Source organism: Scyliorhinus torazame, chromosome 10 (genome assembly GCF_047496885.1).
Source record: "Scyliorhinus torazame isolate Kashiwa2021f chromosome 10, sScyTor2.1, whole genome shotgun sequence".
Lineage (NCBI taxonomy): Eukaryota > Metazoa > Chordata > Chondrichthyes > Carcharhiniformes > Scyliorhinidae > Scyliorhinus > Scyliorhinus torazame.
In genome coordinates, this window is record NC_092716.1 from 137,432,539 (window position 1) to 137,448,077 (window position 15,539).

Sequence of the window (15,539 nt, forward strand, 5' to 3'; positions counted from 1 at the left end):
GCATTCCATAACATGCAGACATGAAACAATTAAGTTTCATGTCTGCATGTTATGGAATGCGATATTTTGCTTAATCTTTACCTATAAAAACTGGTCTTCTGCTAACTTAGCTGTTATCTGCATTGTTAACAATGGTGCCTTCATGTTGCTATGGTGCCTGCTTCGTCCTTGATCTGATTACTGGTACAGCTCATTTCTCAATGTCAACTGTCTTTGAAAGTAACTTAGTGAAAATGTTGTCTTTATCTCCAATTAGTTTATGCATGTGACAGGCCTTTTTGTGCCTCTGTTGAAGCTATGTGTTTTGTCATGACCTGAGGTTATGGGTGCTGAAATTCTCATTTTAAAACTGGGGCTGAATATTTATGCTTAAACAGCTATCTTTTACCTATACTAGTTGTATTAGAAATACCTGGCTTCTACACCAGCACAAGCATGATTGCGGTAAAACTCCAGGAATGGTCAACATTGCAGGTCCCGATCCGAAGCCCCAGAAACAACATGGTTTTCCACAGCAAGCCGAGGGAGAGATAGCTAAAGGATCAAGGTGTAATTCGGCCCGTAGCCTCGACGAACAATGTCCCGATTTGGCCCGTAAGAAAACCAGATGGTTCATGGCGACTGACCATCGATTATAGAGAATTAAACAAAGTAGCTCCATTAGCAGCCCTCACCATTGCCACGAGTCCCGAGACCATGTTAAAGCAGGGACTTCAGTCAAAAATGTTCATGGTTTTGGTCATTAGCAATAGCTTTTGGTCCATTCCATTGGATAAAAAGTGCCAGTACAAATTTGCCTTCAACTTCCAGGGACAGCAGTACACGTGGACATGCCTTCCACAAGGCTTCCACAACTCCCCCTCCATTTTTCACAGACAATTGCCGAACGGATTAGCAAATCTTTCCGACCCGAATGCATCATTCAGTATGTGGACGACTTGCTCCTACAGACTGACACCAAGGAAGAGTACATTTCACTTCTTTCTGAACTATTAGGTCTCCTGAAAGAAATTGGATGTAAAATCAACCCCAAAATAGCCCAAATTCTCCAAAAAAAGGTCACTTATTCAGGTACAGTCATAGTGCATGGTAAGCGTGAGATAGAACAGAAACAGATAGATTCAATTGTAAAATTTCCCTTGCCTCAAAATGTTACAGCACTCCGGTCATTTTTAGGACTGGTCGGTTACTGCAGGAACCATATAGACAGTTTCGCCACAAAAGCAGCCCCACTTTCCGAGCTCCTTAAGAACCAGGCCCCATGGAAATGGCTTCCACAGCACACAGATGCCGTAGATGCACTGAAACGCGCCCTGAGCACAGCTCCTGCTGAGCACAGGCCCCATACACAATAGAGGTAGCGACCACCTAACAAATCCTTCCGGCCGTACTCCTCCAGGAAAGGTACGATCATTTAGGACCCGTAGCCTATGCTTCACGAGTTTTAGATCCAGTAGAGCAAGGATTTTCTGCCTGCGAAAGGCACTTGCTCACAGTTTTATTGGGCTGTTCAATACTTCTCGTACATAACAGGACTCAACCCCGTAACTATTTTGACTGAGCACACCCTGACACAGCTACTGTTAGACGGTAGGCTAAAAGACAGCACAGTAAGCCAAATTCGAGCAGCGCGCTGGACCCTAGTCCTACAAGGATGCGACATTACAGTAAAGAGGACAAAGACTCACACGTTTCTGGCCGATAATTTAGAATATGCAGCAACCCCATATAAGTGGGAAATCATTGCAGCCAAGCACAACACAGGACCATTTGTTCCCAAATAGTTAGCAAAAAAGACAGGCTTCCGACCACAGGCAACCCAGCCCGCAGATTGAGCTCTAACAATTTATGTAGATGCTCCTCCACAGTTCTAAATGGAAAAAGGATCACAGGATGTGGCATTTATGTAGAGGACGCGCAGGGACGCGCATTAGAGGAAATCTCATTAAAGTTGCCCGGACCTTTAGGTTCGCAGGCAGTCGAGTTAGCAGCCATTGCATACATTGTGCAGCACCCAGATTTGTTCCCGACCCCAGCAGACATATATTCGGACAGTTTGTATGTTTGCAACAACTTGACAGAATTCCTGCCCCTATGGGAATCTAGAGGATTTATATCCGCCAACGGAAAACCCCTACCCTCAGCGCCATTACTAAACCACATTCTCCATTCAGCGAAAGGTCGCAAATATGGAATAATAAAAGTTAGAAGCCACTATCGTTCCTCCCCACCCAGTAACGTGAAAGCAGACGCCCTAGCGAAAGCAGGCTCACGACATGGCCACTTTTGGCAACCCCCCGAGAGTGCCCCAGTACACGCGGTCCAGGTCTCACAGACCAACATTCAAGATTTGGCACAGGCACAAAAGGATGACGACACGCTAAAGGAAATTTTAAAAGGAAACTTTCCAGCTCCCTATGATAGATTTAAAGACACTTTAACGATACACGAGGGAATCATGTTAAAGGATGGTATTTATGTGGTCCCCACCCAGGACAGGAACCAGGGTCGAAATTCTCCCCCAACGGCGCGATGTCCGCCGACTGGCGCCAAAGACGGCGCCAATCAGACGGGCATCGCGCCGGCCCAAAGGTGCGGAATGCTCCGCATCTTTGGCGGCCTAGCCCCAACATTGAGGGGCTAGGCCGATGCCGGAGGGATTTCCGCCCCACCAGCTGGCGGAAATGGAGTTTGTTTCCCCGCCAGCTGGCGCGGAAATGCGGCGCATGCGCGGGAGCGTTAGCGGCCGCTGACAGTTTCCCGGCGCATGTGCGGGAGCGCAGCGGCCGCTGTCAGTTTCCCGCGCATGCGCAGTGGGGAGAGTCTCTTCCGCCTCCGCCATGGTGGAGGCCGTAGCGGAGGCGGAAGGGAAAGAGTGCCCCCACGGCACAGGCCCGCCCGCGGATCGGTGGGCCCCGATCGCGGGCCAGGCCACCGTGGGGGCACCCCCCGGGGTCAGATCGCCCGCGCCCCCCCCCTAGGACCCCGGAGCCCGCCCACGCCGCCTGGTCCCGCCGGTAAATACCAGGTTTGATTTACGCCGGCGGGACAGGCAATTTCTGGGCGGGACTTCGGCCCATCCGGGCCGGAAAATCCAGCAGGGGGTCCCGCCAACCGGCGCGGCCCGATTCCCGCCCCCGCCCAATCTCCGGTACCGGAGACTTCGGCAGGGGCGGGGGCGGGATTCACGGCGGCCTACGCCCCAGATTATTTGCCAATTCCATGACGGACACGGACACCAAGGGATAGAATCCACCCTTGCCCACCTCAGACCTCTCTGCTGGTGGCCCGATTTAAAAACCGACGTAGCCCATTACATTGAGAATTGTTTGATTTGCGCCCAAAACAACCTGGACAGATATGCAAAGAAAGGTCAGCTAAGACACACCCACCCTGTTAATGGCCCATGGACGAACTTGCAGTTAGACTATATTGGTCCCCTCCCCCCCTGCAGAAATTGATTTAAATATGTGTTGGTCGTAATCGACACCTTCACAAAATGTGTAGAAGCATTTCCTTCCAGGACAAACACGGCCAAAGCAACAGCAAAAATTCTGACCCAGCAGATTTTTACTAGATGGGGACTCCCCCGTACTATTGAGTCGGACCAAGGTTCGCACTTCACAGGAAGAGTCATGAAAAACTCTTTCTAACAATTTAACAATTTTCAGCATGAAACAGAAGTTTCACATTGCCTATCCCCGCAGTCCAGCGGCATTGTGGAACGCTTGAATCGTACCCTAAAGGCAACTCTTAGGAAGATGGTACAGCAGCATAATACGACATGGGACACAGTTCTCCCCTTTCGCACTGATATTTATTAGAAATACGGTGTCAAGTTCGGTATCTCAGGATACACCCCCCACACCCTCATGACCAGACGACCCATGAAGGGTACCGAGTATTTATTTGGATTGATTTGGCCAGCCCCACAGTCACCGCCCTTAACCACGAAAAAGCGGTCCAACAAATAATGGAGAATATTAAAGCAGCACAGCTCGCTGCAGCTGTTCGACTAGGCGCTCGGAAAAAGCAGAGTAAGGTCTGCTTTGATAAAACAGTACACCCGGTAGAATATACAGTCGGACAGCAAGTCATGGTTTCCCTTTACAATCCTAGTTCATTCCTCTCCGCTAAATTTGCAGGACCCTACTCAATTTCCGATAAAGTAAGCCCCTCAGTTTATAAGATTACATATCCAAATGGAAAGTCAGGACGGTTCCATATAAACCAGCTTAAGGTTTATGGAACGCAGTGCAGCCACTCACACCACATTTCACTGGCAATGGCAGACAACGAAGACCCGCCCACTGGCAACCCAATCCAGCTCTCCCCCAGCCAGGACAGCACGTCCACAGACTCGACCTTGGCTCCGGCCCCAGAGACGAATTTCAGCCTCACACTTGATTCGGCCAATAGCGATAGCAACAGCGAAAGCACCACGGGCGTACTTGTACTTGATATTTCCGATCAATGGAAAAACAGTCCAGGCCCCAGTCACTACAGCCCCAGTGACACCGACCACGATATGTTCGGCCCTTCACAGACCATTTATTTGCCACTACCAGAACCGGACCCACCGCCCACGATAGAGATCCCCCCCTTGCCCCTACCGCCCTACAGGATACAAAACAATGACATTGCGACAATTCTTAGAACATAGAATTCTTACAACATTACAGTGCAGTACAGGCCCTTCAGCCCTCGATGTTGCGCCGACCTGTGAAACCACTCGAAAGCCCATCTACACTATTCCCTTATCGTCCATATGTCTATCCAATGACCATTTGAATGCCCTTAGTGTTGGCGAGTCCACTACTGTTGAAGGCAGGGCATTCTATGCCCTTAGTACTCTCTGAGTAAAGAACCTACCTCTGACATCTGTCTTATATCTATCTCCCCTCAATTTAAAGCTATGTCGCCTCGTGCTAGACATCACCATCCGAGGAAAAAGGCTCTCACTGTCCACCCTATCCAATCCTCTGATCATCTTGTATGCCTCAATTAAGTCACCTCTTAACCTTCTTCTCTCTAACGAAAACAGCCTCAAGTCCTTCAGCCTTTCCTCATAGGATCTTCCCTCCATACCAGGCAACATTCTGGTAAATCTCCTCTGCACCCTTTCCAATGATTCCACATCCTTCCTATAATGCTGCGATCAGAATTGCACGCAATACTCCAAATGCGGCCGCACCAGAGTTTTGCACAGCTGCAATATGACCTCATGGCTCCGAAACTCAATCCCTCTACCAATAAAAGCTAACACACCGTACGCCTTCCTAACAACCCTCTCAACCTGGGTGGCAACTTTCAGGGATCTATGTACATGGACACCAAGATCTCTCTGCTCATCCACACTGCCAGGAATCTTACCATTAGCCCAGTATTCTGTCTTCCTGTTATTCCTTCCAAAACGAATCACCTCACACTTTTCTGCATTAAACTCCATTTGCCACCTCTCAGCACAGCGCTGCAGCTTATCTATGTCCCTCTGTAACTTGTAATATCCTTCCGCACTGTCCACAACTCCACCGGCTTTAGTGTCATCTGCAAATTTACTCACCCATCTTTCTACATTTATAAAAATGACAAACAGCAGTGGCCCCAAAACAGATCCTTGTGGTACACCACTAGTAACATGTACTCCAGTCTGAACACGTCCCATCAACCACCACCCTTTGTCTTCTTCCAGCTAGCCAATTTGTGATCCAAACTGCTAAATCACGCTGAATCCCATGCCTCCGCATTTTCTGCAGTAGCCTACCGTGGGGAACCTTATCAAACGCTTTACTGAAATCCAAAGACACCATATCAACTGCTTTACCCTCATCCACCTGTTTGGTCAGATTCTCAAAGAACTCAATAAGGTTTGTGAGGCACAACCCACCCTTCACAAAACCGTGTTGACTATCTCTAATCAAATTATTCCTTTCCAGATGATTATACACCCTATCTCTGATAAGCCTTTCCAAGATTTTGCCCACAACAGAAGTAAGGCTCACTGGTCTATTGTTACCTGGGTTGTCCCTACTCCCCTTCTTGAACAAGGGGACAACATTTGCTATCCTCCAGTCTTCTGGCACTATTCCTGTAGACAAAGATGACTTAAAGATCAAAGCGAAAGGCTCAGCAATCTCCTCCCTAGCTTCGCAGAGAATCCTAGGATAAATCCCATCCCATCCCATTTTCACACTTTCCAGAATTGCTAACACCTCCTCCTTAAGAACCACAAGCCCTTCTAGTCTAATAGCCTGAATCTCAGTATTCTCCTCGACAACATTGTCTTTTTCCTGTGTGAATACTGTCGAAAAATATTCATTTAACACCTCGCCTATCTCCTCGGACTCCAAGCACAACTTCCCATTACTGTCCTTGACTGGCCCTACTCTTACTGTAGTCATTCTTTTATTCCTGACATATCTATAGAAAGCTTTAGGGTTATCCTTGATCCTACCTGCCAAAGACTTCTCATGTCCCCTCCTGGCTCTTCTTAGCTCTCTCATTAGGTCCTTCCTAGCTAACTTGTAACTCTCGAGCGCCCAAACTGAACCTCCATGTCTCACCTTTACATAAGCCTCCTTCTTTCTCCTGACAAGTGTTTTGACTGCTTTAGTAAACCACGGTTCCCTTGCTCGACCACTTCCTCCCTGTTTGACAGGTACATACTTATCAAGGACACGCAGTAGCTGTTCCTTGAACAAGCTCCACATTTCCATTGTGCCCATCCCCTGCGGTTTTCCTCTCCATTCGATGCATCCTATGTCTTGCCTCATCGCATCATAATTGCCTTTCCCCCAGATATAACTCTTGCCCTGCGGTATATACCTATCCCTTTCTATCACTAAAGTAAATGTAATCGAATTGTGGTCACTATCACCAAACTCCTCACCGTCCTCCAAATCTAACACCTGTCCTGGTTCATTACCCAGCACCAAATCCAATATGGCCTCGCCTCTCGTTGGCCTATCTACATACTGTGTCAGGAAACCCTCCTGCACACATTGGACAAAAACGGACACATCTAAAGTACTTGATCTATAGTGTTTCCAGTCAATATTTGGAAAGTTAAAGTCTCCAATAACAACTACCCTGTTGCTTTCGCTCCTATCCAGAAGCATCTTTGCAATCCTTTCCTCTACATCTCTAGACCTTTTCGGAGGCCTACAGAAAAGCCCTAACAGGGTGACCTCTCCTTTCCTGTTTCTAACCTCAGCCCATACCACCTCAGTAGACGAGTCCTTTCTGCCACCGTAATACTGTCCTTGACTAACAATGCCACCCCTCCCCCTCTTTTACCACCTTCCCTGAGCTCATTGAAATATCTAAACCCCGGCACCTGCAACAACCATTCCTGTCCCTGCTCTATCCATGTCTCTGAAATGGCCACAATATCGAAGTCTCAGGTACCAACCCATGCCGCAAGTTCACCCACCTTATTCCGGAAGCTCCTGGCATTGAAGAAGACACACTTTAAACCACCTTCCTGCCTGCCTGTACACTCCTGCAACTTTGAAACCTTACTCATGACCTCACTACTCTCCACCTCCTGTATACTGGAGCTACAATTCAGGTTCCCAAGCCCCTGCTGAACTAGTTTAAACCCTCCCGAAGAGCATTAGCAAATTTCCCCCCCCAGGATATTGGTACCCCTCTGGTCCAGGTGTAGACCATCCCGTTTGTAGAGGTCCCACCGACCCCAGAATGAGCCCCAATTATCCAGAAATCTGAAACCCTCCCTCATGCACCATCCCTGTAACCACGTGTTCAACTCCTCTCTCTCCCTATTCCTCATCTCGCTATCGCGTGGCATGAATTCCTGCCTTACATCCCTATCCCTTTTCCTACCTATGTCAATGGTACCTATGTGGACCACGACTTGGAGCTGCTCCCCCTCCCCCTTAAGGATCCCGAAAACACGATCCGAGACATCACGCACCCTGGCACCTGGGAGGCAACACACCAACCGCGAGTCTCTCTCATTCCCACAGAATCTCCTATCTGTCCCCCGAACTATGGAGTCTCCAATGACTAATGCTCTACTCCTCTCCCCCCTTCCCTTCTGAGCAACAGGAACAGACTCTGTGCCAGAGATCTGTACCCCATGGCTTACCCCCGGTAACTCCCCCCCCCCAACAGTATCCAAAGCGGTATACTTGCTACTAAGGGGAACGACCACAGGGGATCCCTGTACTGACTGCTTCCTCCCAGCCCCTCTCACCGTCACCCATCTATCTTTATTCTTCGGAGTAACTACATCCGGAGGGGCTGTTTAGCACAGGGCTAAATCGCTGGCTTTGAAAGCAGACCAAGGCAGGCCAGCAGCACGGTTCAATTCCCGTTACAGCCTCCCTGAACAGGCGCCAGAATGTGGCGACTAGGGGCTTTTCAGTAACTTCATTGAAGCCTACTTGTGACAATAAGCGATTTTCATTTCATTTCATTTCATTTTTTCATTTCATTTTCATCCCTGAAGCTTCTATCTATGACCACCTCTGCCTCCTGAATGATCCGAAGTTCATCCAGCTCCAGCTCCCTAACGCGGTTTCTGAGGAGCTGGAGATGGGTGCACTTCCCACAGATAAAATCAGCAGGGACACTGACGGCGTCCCTCACCTCAAACATTCTGCAGGAGGAACATTGCACTACCTTCCCTGCCATCCCCTCTAGATAAAAAAAGAAAAAGAGAGAGCTTACCTATTATTCACTCCCCTTCTCAGCAAGCACTCACTCAGCAACCTCTGCGCCCCGCATGATAACACCTGAGGGAAAATAAAAGAAAAACTACTTACCAGTCACCAGCAAATCCCTTACCTGCAGGCTGTGACATCACAGTTCAACTTCTTTCTACTTCTACCTGCCCTCGAGCCTTCCTCTTGATCTTCACAGCGGTTAGTTTTTTTTGGTTAGAGGAGGGGGTAGGGTGGGAACCACTGAAGAAGTTTTTCGGGTTTAAGTGTCACTTGACAACAGCTCCTCCACAAACCACCTTCAAGTTAGGGTGACCACAATGGAGGTTTACAAATTTCCCCCGCAACAGCCAATCGGCAGCTCCGCTCTCTCTACTGCCCTCTGCTGGATGCTTGTCTTCACTTGAACAGCTAGGGTCTCTTGCTCAGGTACACCTTCAAGTTAGGGTGACCACAACAGAGGTATGCAAATTTCCCCGCAACAGCCAATCAGCAGCTCCGCTCTACTGCCCTCTGCTGGATCAAATCTTATCGACTGATAAGAAACAACGAGATGGATCCCACATCGGACCACGCTGCCTTGGCACAGAAACTCCAGTCATGAGTTTGGCAACTGGGAGATGGTGATGACTCAGGGTCTGACTCCCACCATGCTAACCTCTTTGAGACCCTTTTTAGAATGGGACCCTGAGGTGTCGGGATGATGAGAGAAAGGAACCGATTGAGATTTACGGTGTCCTATTCCCTGATGGAGCCTGCCCGCTTTCTTTCTTTAGTTTGTTTTTTTAATGTTGAATGTTTCTCTCTTGTACGACTTTGTGGGTCGATCTCATGCAAAATTTCTTGATACAGTTATGACTACTCCTTTGACTCCACATGGTAGTTAGAGGAACAAGTTTGTCGGAAGTCCATACCAATTCAAATTCTTACCGTTCTTGTAAAGTCACCCAGGCAGTGGAGTAACGACACTTACCTCTGCCCTGTCTGAAGACCCCCTATGTATTTGGTCAACCAAGCTCGGGTAATGGAGCAACAACACTGATCACCGCCCTACCCGGGGATTCCATCCATACGCACCCCATTTGGAAAATTGTTTTTGAAATTCTTTTACTGTTCTTTTAAAAATGTGGTTTAAAGAATGCACTTTCCCACAATTTTTGTTTGCTTTCCGGCGACCCTTCGGTTGCTATTTACATGTTAAAACACTTGGTTGAAACAAATTTGCTGCTAGAGAACAAATACCACCTCACCACTGGACGGAGAAATTGTCTGCCCACTCAGCCCATCGAACACAGGCTGCGAGAGTGCTCGCACTGTAACAGAATTTCTTTTTCGGGTGTCTTGTCTCCCAAATGGTTGGTAAAAAAAAAAAATTTTTTTAATGAGAGTCACATATGGTGACGATTCTAAACGGGAAATTGATGTTAAGTAGAAACAGACAGACAAACGAGATATTAAATGACAAGATAATAACAGATATTATGCTTGTATCCCCAGGAAGATACGAATATACCAGGAGACCGAGGAAGACAAAGCCAAAATTAAGACGAACCTGATGATCTGCATCATGATCGTCGTTGGATCACTACAGTTGCGCGCGTTATCAGCCCCTATACCCCTCAACACACAGGCCCTAAACATGACCACCCAACACGCTACCCCTAGCCCGGACACTACACCACACATAGACACATCCACTGATACCCCCATGTGGTGTGATAATATCATAAAGTGGTATTCCCTTTCTTACACGGTACAAGCCCTATTGATTATAGCTGTACTTATACCAGTGTCATCCAGACACTCAGACTTCGGAAATGGAGAAGGAGAGCCACATGCCCTCCAGTATACACACTCAGAGCCCCTTTTCTCGGACTTCAACAGACCCCACACTCTTTTTGAACCCTTTTTCTCCCTAATAAATTCCGCGGTTTTTAATAAAATTACTTTCTCTGTAAATTGACGTAAGTGTTAAGTAGAAATGTGATGCTGCTATTGTTTATTTTGTACTGTAACATAGGTTCCTTTGCTTATTAGATAAGCAGCATAAGTGTAGTTTTGGTAAGGACTGTTAGATGTTCCCCTTTTGTGGAAAGAAACTGAAATGTATGATCGAATGTTATAGTGCCCCCTTACGATTTGTATAGATGTATGTTGTATTAAGAAAAAAACTTAGATAAATGTTCCAACCATAGGACAGAGTAGGATAAAACCTGTCCTTGATTGAAGGATACCCGGCATACCAGAGAACAGGAGAAGATGCAATAGTGTGATCCATCTTCGCGTTTCGGATCAAAAGGACGGACTGTAGCCATCTGGGATGGCCACTTACAAGAAGAAACATGGACGTTCGCAACACCTAACGGGAAATATGGACAATGTAAGGTGCAGGCAGGCACAGAGCCAGAATGTATATTTGTGAGCAAAGAATCCAGAAAACATCGAAACCCCCAACCGATTAGCATTTTAATGGCCCATCTACGAAAGACAAAGGATTGATACTCAGGTAACCGATACAAGCCCAGATATTTCGGCGCCACTCCCTGTACTCAGGAAGCGTAAACAGCAGCGTCAATAACCGCTTAGGACACGCCCAGCCATCAAGGCACCCGCGCCTTTATTGGCTCAGATCGAAGTCAGTGATCGAGAACTGCCCAATTAGTGGGGTCCAAACCTAAGGACCGCCCAAAAGAGCGCAAAACTCCCCAAGGATAAAGAGAGACACCGCCATGTGTTCGGCCTCTTTTGGACCTGGCACTCTGGCAACGTCCATCTCCAATTGCAGCACCACAAGTTCAAGTTCAACGCCCGCTACCAGAGGACAGGAACTATCAAGTGTGCCAGGTTGAATGTGTCGTGTGTCGTGCACACGGCCCGGGTATCGGGCATTGATATGTATGATGCGCAGCTGATGGTCACATATCAGCTGCACATTCATCGAGTGGAACCCCTTTCGATTCATGCAGAGCGGCCTGTCTTCTGAAGGTGCTTATAGGGCAAGGGGCATCCCGTTGTTCACCCCTGGACCGGGGCATGTTGCCAATTGAGTCAAACCCCGCTGCCCAGGCATCCTGGTGGGTTCAGTCCACATTGAAATGGCTGTACTGTACCATATGGCCATATGGGGTCTCTGATGGCGTGGATGCAACATTGCACAGAGTTCTTTGAGGTCACAGACATGTCCCCACATGGCGCCTGGTAGGACCCCGTGGAGTTAAGGTTCAGGACGACCGTCTTCTTGACAGCCACAAGGAGTGGGTGCTCTCCCTCACACCCCATGGCGCCAGGTATGCCATGATCTGGCAGATATGACGCACTGTCCCACTGCTGAGCCGGAGCCTTCAACGGAATGCCCGATCCAGCATCTCCTCGAATGACGGCAAGTGCTTCTGGTACACGTGAGGCCTCATTCGGTGCCTCGTTTGCAGCACCTCCTCCTCCTCCTCGGCGTGTTGGGCTGCCAGCTCTCCATCCTCACGGCTGCTTCCTGTTTTGCTGCCGCGCGCTTCCCTGCTGCACGCTCCCCTGCTGCAACTTCCCCCTGTAGCCACCTGGGATGGCCACTTACAACAAGAAACATGGACGTCCGCAAAGCCGAACGGGAAATATGGACAATGTAAGATTTAGGCAGGCACAGAGCCTGAATGTATATTTGTGAGCAAAGAATCCAGACAGCATCGAAACCCCCAACCGATTAGCATTTTGACGGCCCATCTCCGTAAGACAAAGGATTGACACTCAGGTAACCGATACAGTCCCAGACATTTCGGCGCCACTCCCTGTACTCACGAAGGGCAAACAGCAGGGTCAATGACCGCATAGGACACACCCAGCCATCAAGGCACCCGCCCCTTTATTGGCTCAGATCGAAGGCAGTGACCGAGAACTGCCCAATTAATGGGGTCCAAACCTAAGGACCGCCCAAAAGAGCGCAAAACTCCCCAAGGATAAAGAGAGACACCGCCATGTGTTCGATCTCTTTTGGACCTGGCGTTCCGGCAACGTCCATCTCCAATTGCAGCACCACCAGAAGCAAGTCCAAGTTCAACGCCCGCTACCAGACGGATGAGCCCAGCTGAGCAGCAATTACTTCTCCAGACCCAGTAGATCCAGATTCGAACAAAGGCCACTGTTCCTCTGACCTAAGCCGGGTGCCTGAAGTTAAGTACAGGTTGTCATAGTTGTTAGGTGTAGTTTAATTAGTAGTGTTTATGTTGCATGTGTAAGTTAATCTTGTGTGTAAATAAAGTACCACTGATCTTGAACTAACTAACTGGTTGTTTGGCTCTTTGATCGATACCCGGTTGAACCTTGTGGCGGTATCATTTGATACCTTGCGACTCTGAGAGTATATCATATCAATATCTAGATAAAAGGGCAACCTTATTGACGGCCATATTTATAGCAAGCAAAAAAGGCAACACTCTCCCTTGTAACCCAAACCAGGTGGAAGGGCCGACATGGTGCCCCCAGTTGCCACAGCGGGCTCAAACCCAACATGTCCCCCGCCCTCTCTTTACCGCACAACGGCCCCATTGTTGGCCGAACCGAGGGTGCCTTTGGTCCAGGCACCAATCCCTGCTGCCAGGGGTACCATCGGTTGACACTGTCCTGCCAGTGGTACGCTCCACAGAATCCGTCTACAGTGAGCATGGCCGCCTGATGGCTCCAGGTGGGGGTTGGGGTTGTAGCAGAGGGTGGGTTGTGGCGGGGGGCAGGGGGCATGGTAGGATGGGGGATGGAGTGTAGGAAGTGATGAGGTGGGGGCTGGGGTGGAGGGGGTGGGCACCCATATGGCTGGTGTCACACTGCAGAACCGTGGGTCAAGGTGGGTGGTCAGCGGGGTGCACAGCAAGATTGCTCCTAGCATACTGCGACAATGCGGTTCATGACTGGACAACGCCCAGTCCCGGTGAGTCGCCACGACCATCCGGCACGTACCCCCCCACCCAACCACTCAGCCAGCCTGGCCAGTGTCAGGATGGCAGCCCACGATCGAGCCTCTCCGTGTCCTACCTCTTCTCTCTCTCTCAACAGCCACGGCGCCAGGTTCACAAATTTTAATAGCACAAGTGAACTCGCCCCACGAAGGCCCCGGAGAATACCGGCTCAGGCCTGCTACTGATGTGCCAAACCTGTTTACTACACGTGCCTTCTGGAACGCATTGACGCCACTGTCGAGGCCATGGAGAATTGTGATTTGGCGTTAAACCAGTGCCCGCCATGATTTTGGGGTCAGAACTGATTCTCCGCCCAATCGCATTCCTTGATTCCGGCGTCGGCTAACAGAGAATCCCACCCATGATTCTGTGAGTGTGTCTTTGTTAGCCTGTGGTTTAACATGCCTTTGGGGCAGTTCTTTCAATTTTGGCACAATTTCCAGATGGGAATGAGACAATCTCTGCATCAGCGAATGGTCTGGGTGTGGCTGTCTTGTGTCCATTGCAGAAGTGAATGCCGGATGATTTGTACATTTTCTTTCACTTATTTGCTTGTTTGTCCAGTGATAGGATTTGAACTTACTTTATCTCAGTTGTAGAAATTAAAATTTATGCATTTTGGAAACTCGGGCCTGAGTCAAGACCACAGAAGAGCAAACATACATTGATGACTGTGGGCAGCACGGTAGCATAGTGGTCAGCACTATGGCTTGACAGCGCCAGGGTCCCAGGTTCGATTCTCGGCTTGATCACTATCTGTGCGGAGTCTGCAAGTTCTCCTCGTGTCTGCGTGGGTTTCCTCCAGGTGCTCCGGTTTCCTCCCACAAGTCTTGAAAGTCGTGCTATTAGGTAATTTGGACATTCTGAATTCTCCCTCTGTGAACAGGAGCTGAAATGTAGCGACTAGGGGATTTTCACAGTAACTTCATTGCAGTATTAATGTAAGCCTACTTGTGACAATAAAGATTATTATAATTAATTTTTGTTACCTGGTGGATAGTAGTCAGTCAGTTTTCCTGGCGAAGAAAATTTAAAACTTTAATCAATAATAAACAGGATGGAGATTTGTGACTTTCTCCTGTTTAAACAACTCAAAGGAACAACACAAAATAATCTTTGCCACAAATCTCGTTAAAACCAACAACGATCGTCATCTTTTTTGATAGCCTAACATTTGAGAGACAGAAACTGCAGATTGTGGAATAGGTTCAACTGACTGAATGCGCTATTCGTGTACATTGTGAACCTCAGTAGCTTCTATAATGATATCAAATGGCTGCCTGTCTGACCTGAAATTGAGTCTGATCAAATTAGAAAACCAAATCTAAAAAAATCACACAACACATTTGTTAGAACCTCTCACTGTTTTGATTCTGGGACAATGCTCAATGATATGGTCCGTGCATTCCCGCTGTGTGTCTGCTAATCCTTTACCGTGAATTTACGTAAAATGGCAAAACTCCCAGAGAAATCATCAAAGTAACTCGCTCTTTCAAATTTAGCACAATTCCCAGATGGGAATGAGACAAACTCTGCATCAATGAATGGGCTGGGTGTGGCTGTCTTGTGTTCATTGCTGAAGTGAATGCCGGATGATTTGTCCATTTCTTTTCACTTATTTGGCTTGTCTGTCCTGGAGCAGGATTTAAACTTACTTTATCTCAGTGGTACAATTTCTGTGAACTGTGTCCCAGCTGACACATTAAAATTTGGGCATCATGAAAACTGGGGCCTGACTCAAGACCTCAAAAGACCAAAGATACAGTGATGACCATATATGTTTGTTACCTGGTGGATAGTAGTCAGTCAGTTTTCCTGGAGAAAAAGATTTAAAACTTCAATCAGTAATAAAAAGGATGGAGATTTTCTGATGTTCCCGCATTTATACAACTGAAAGGAACAGCCCAAAATA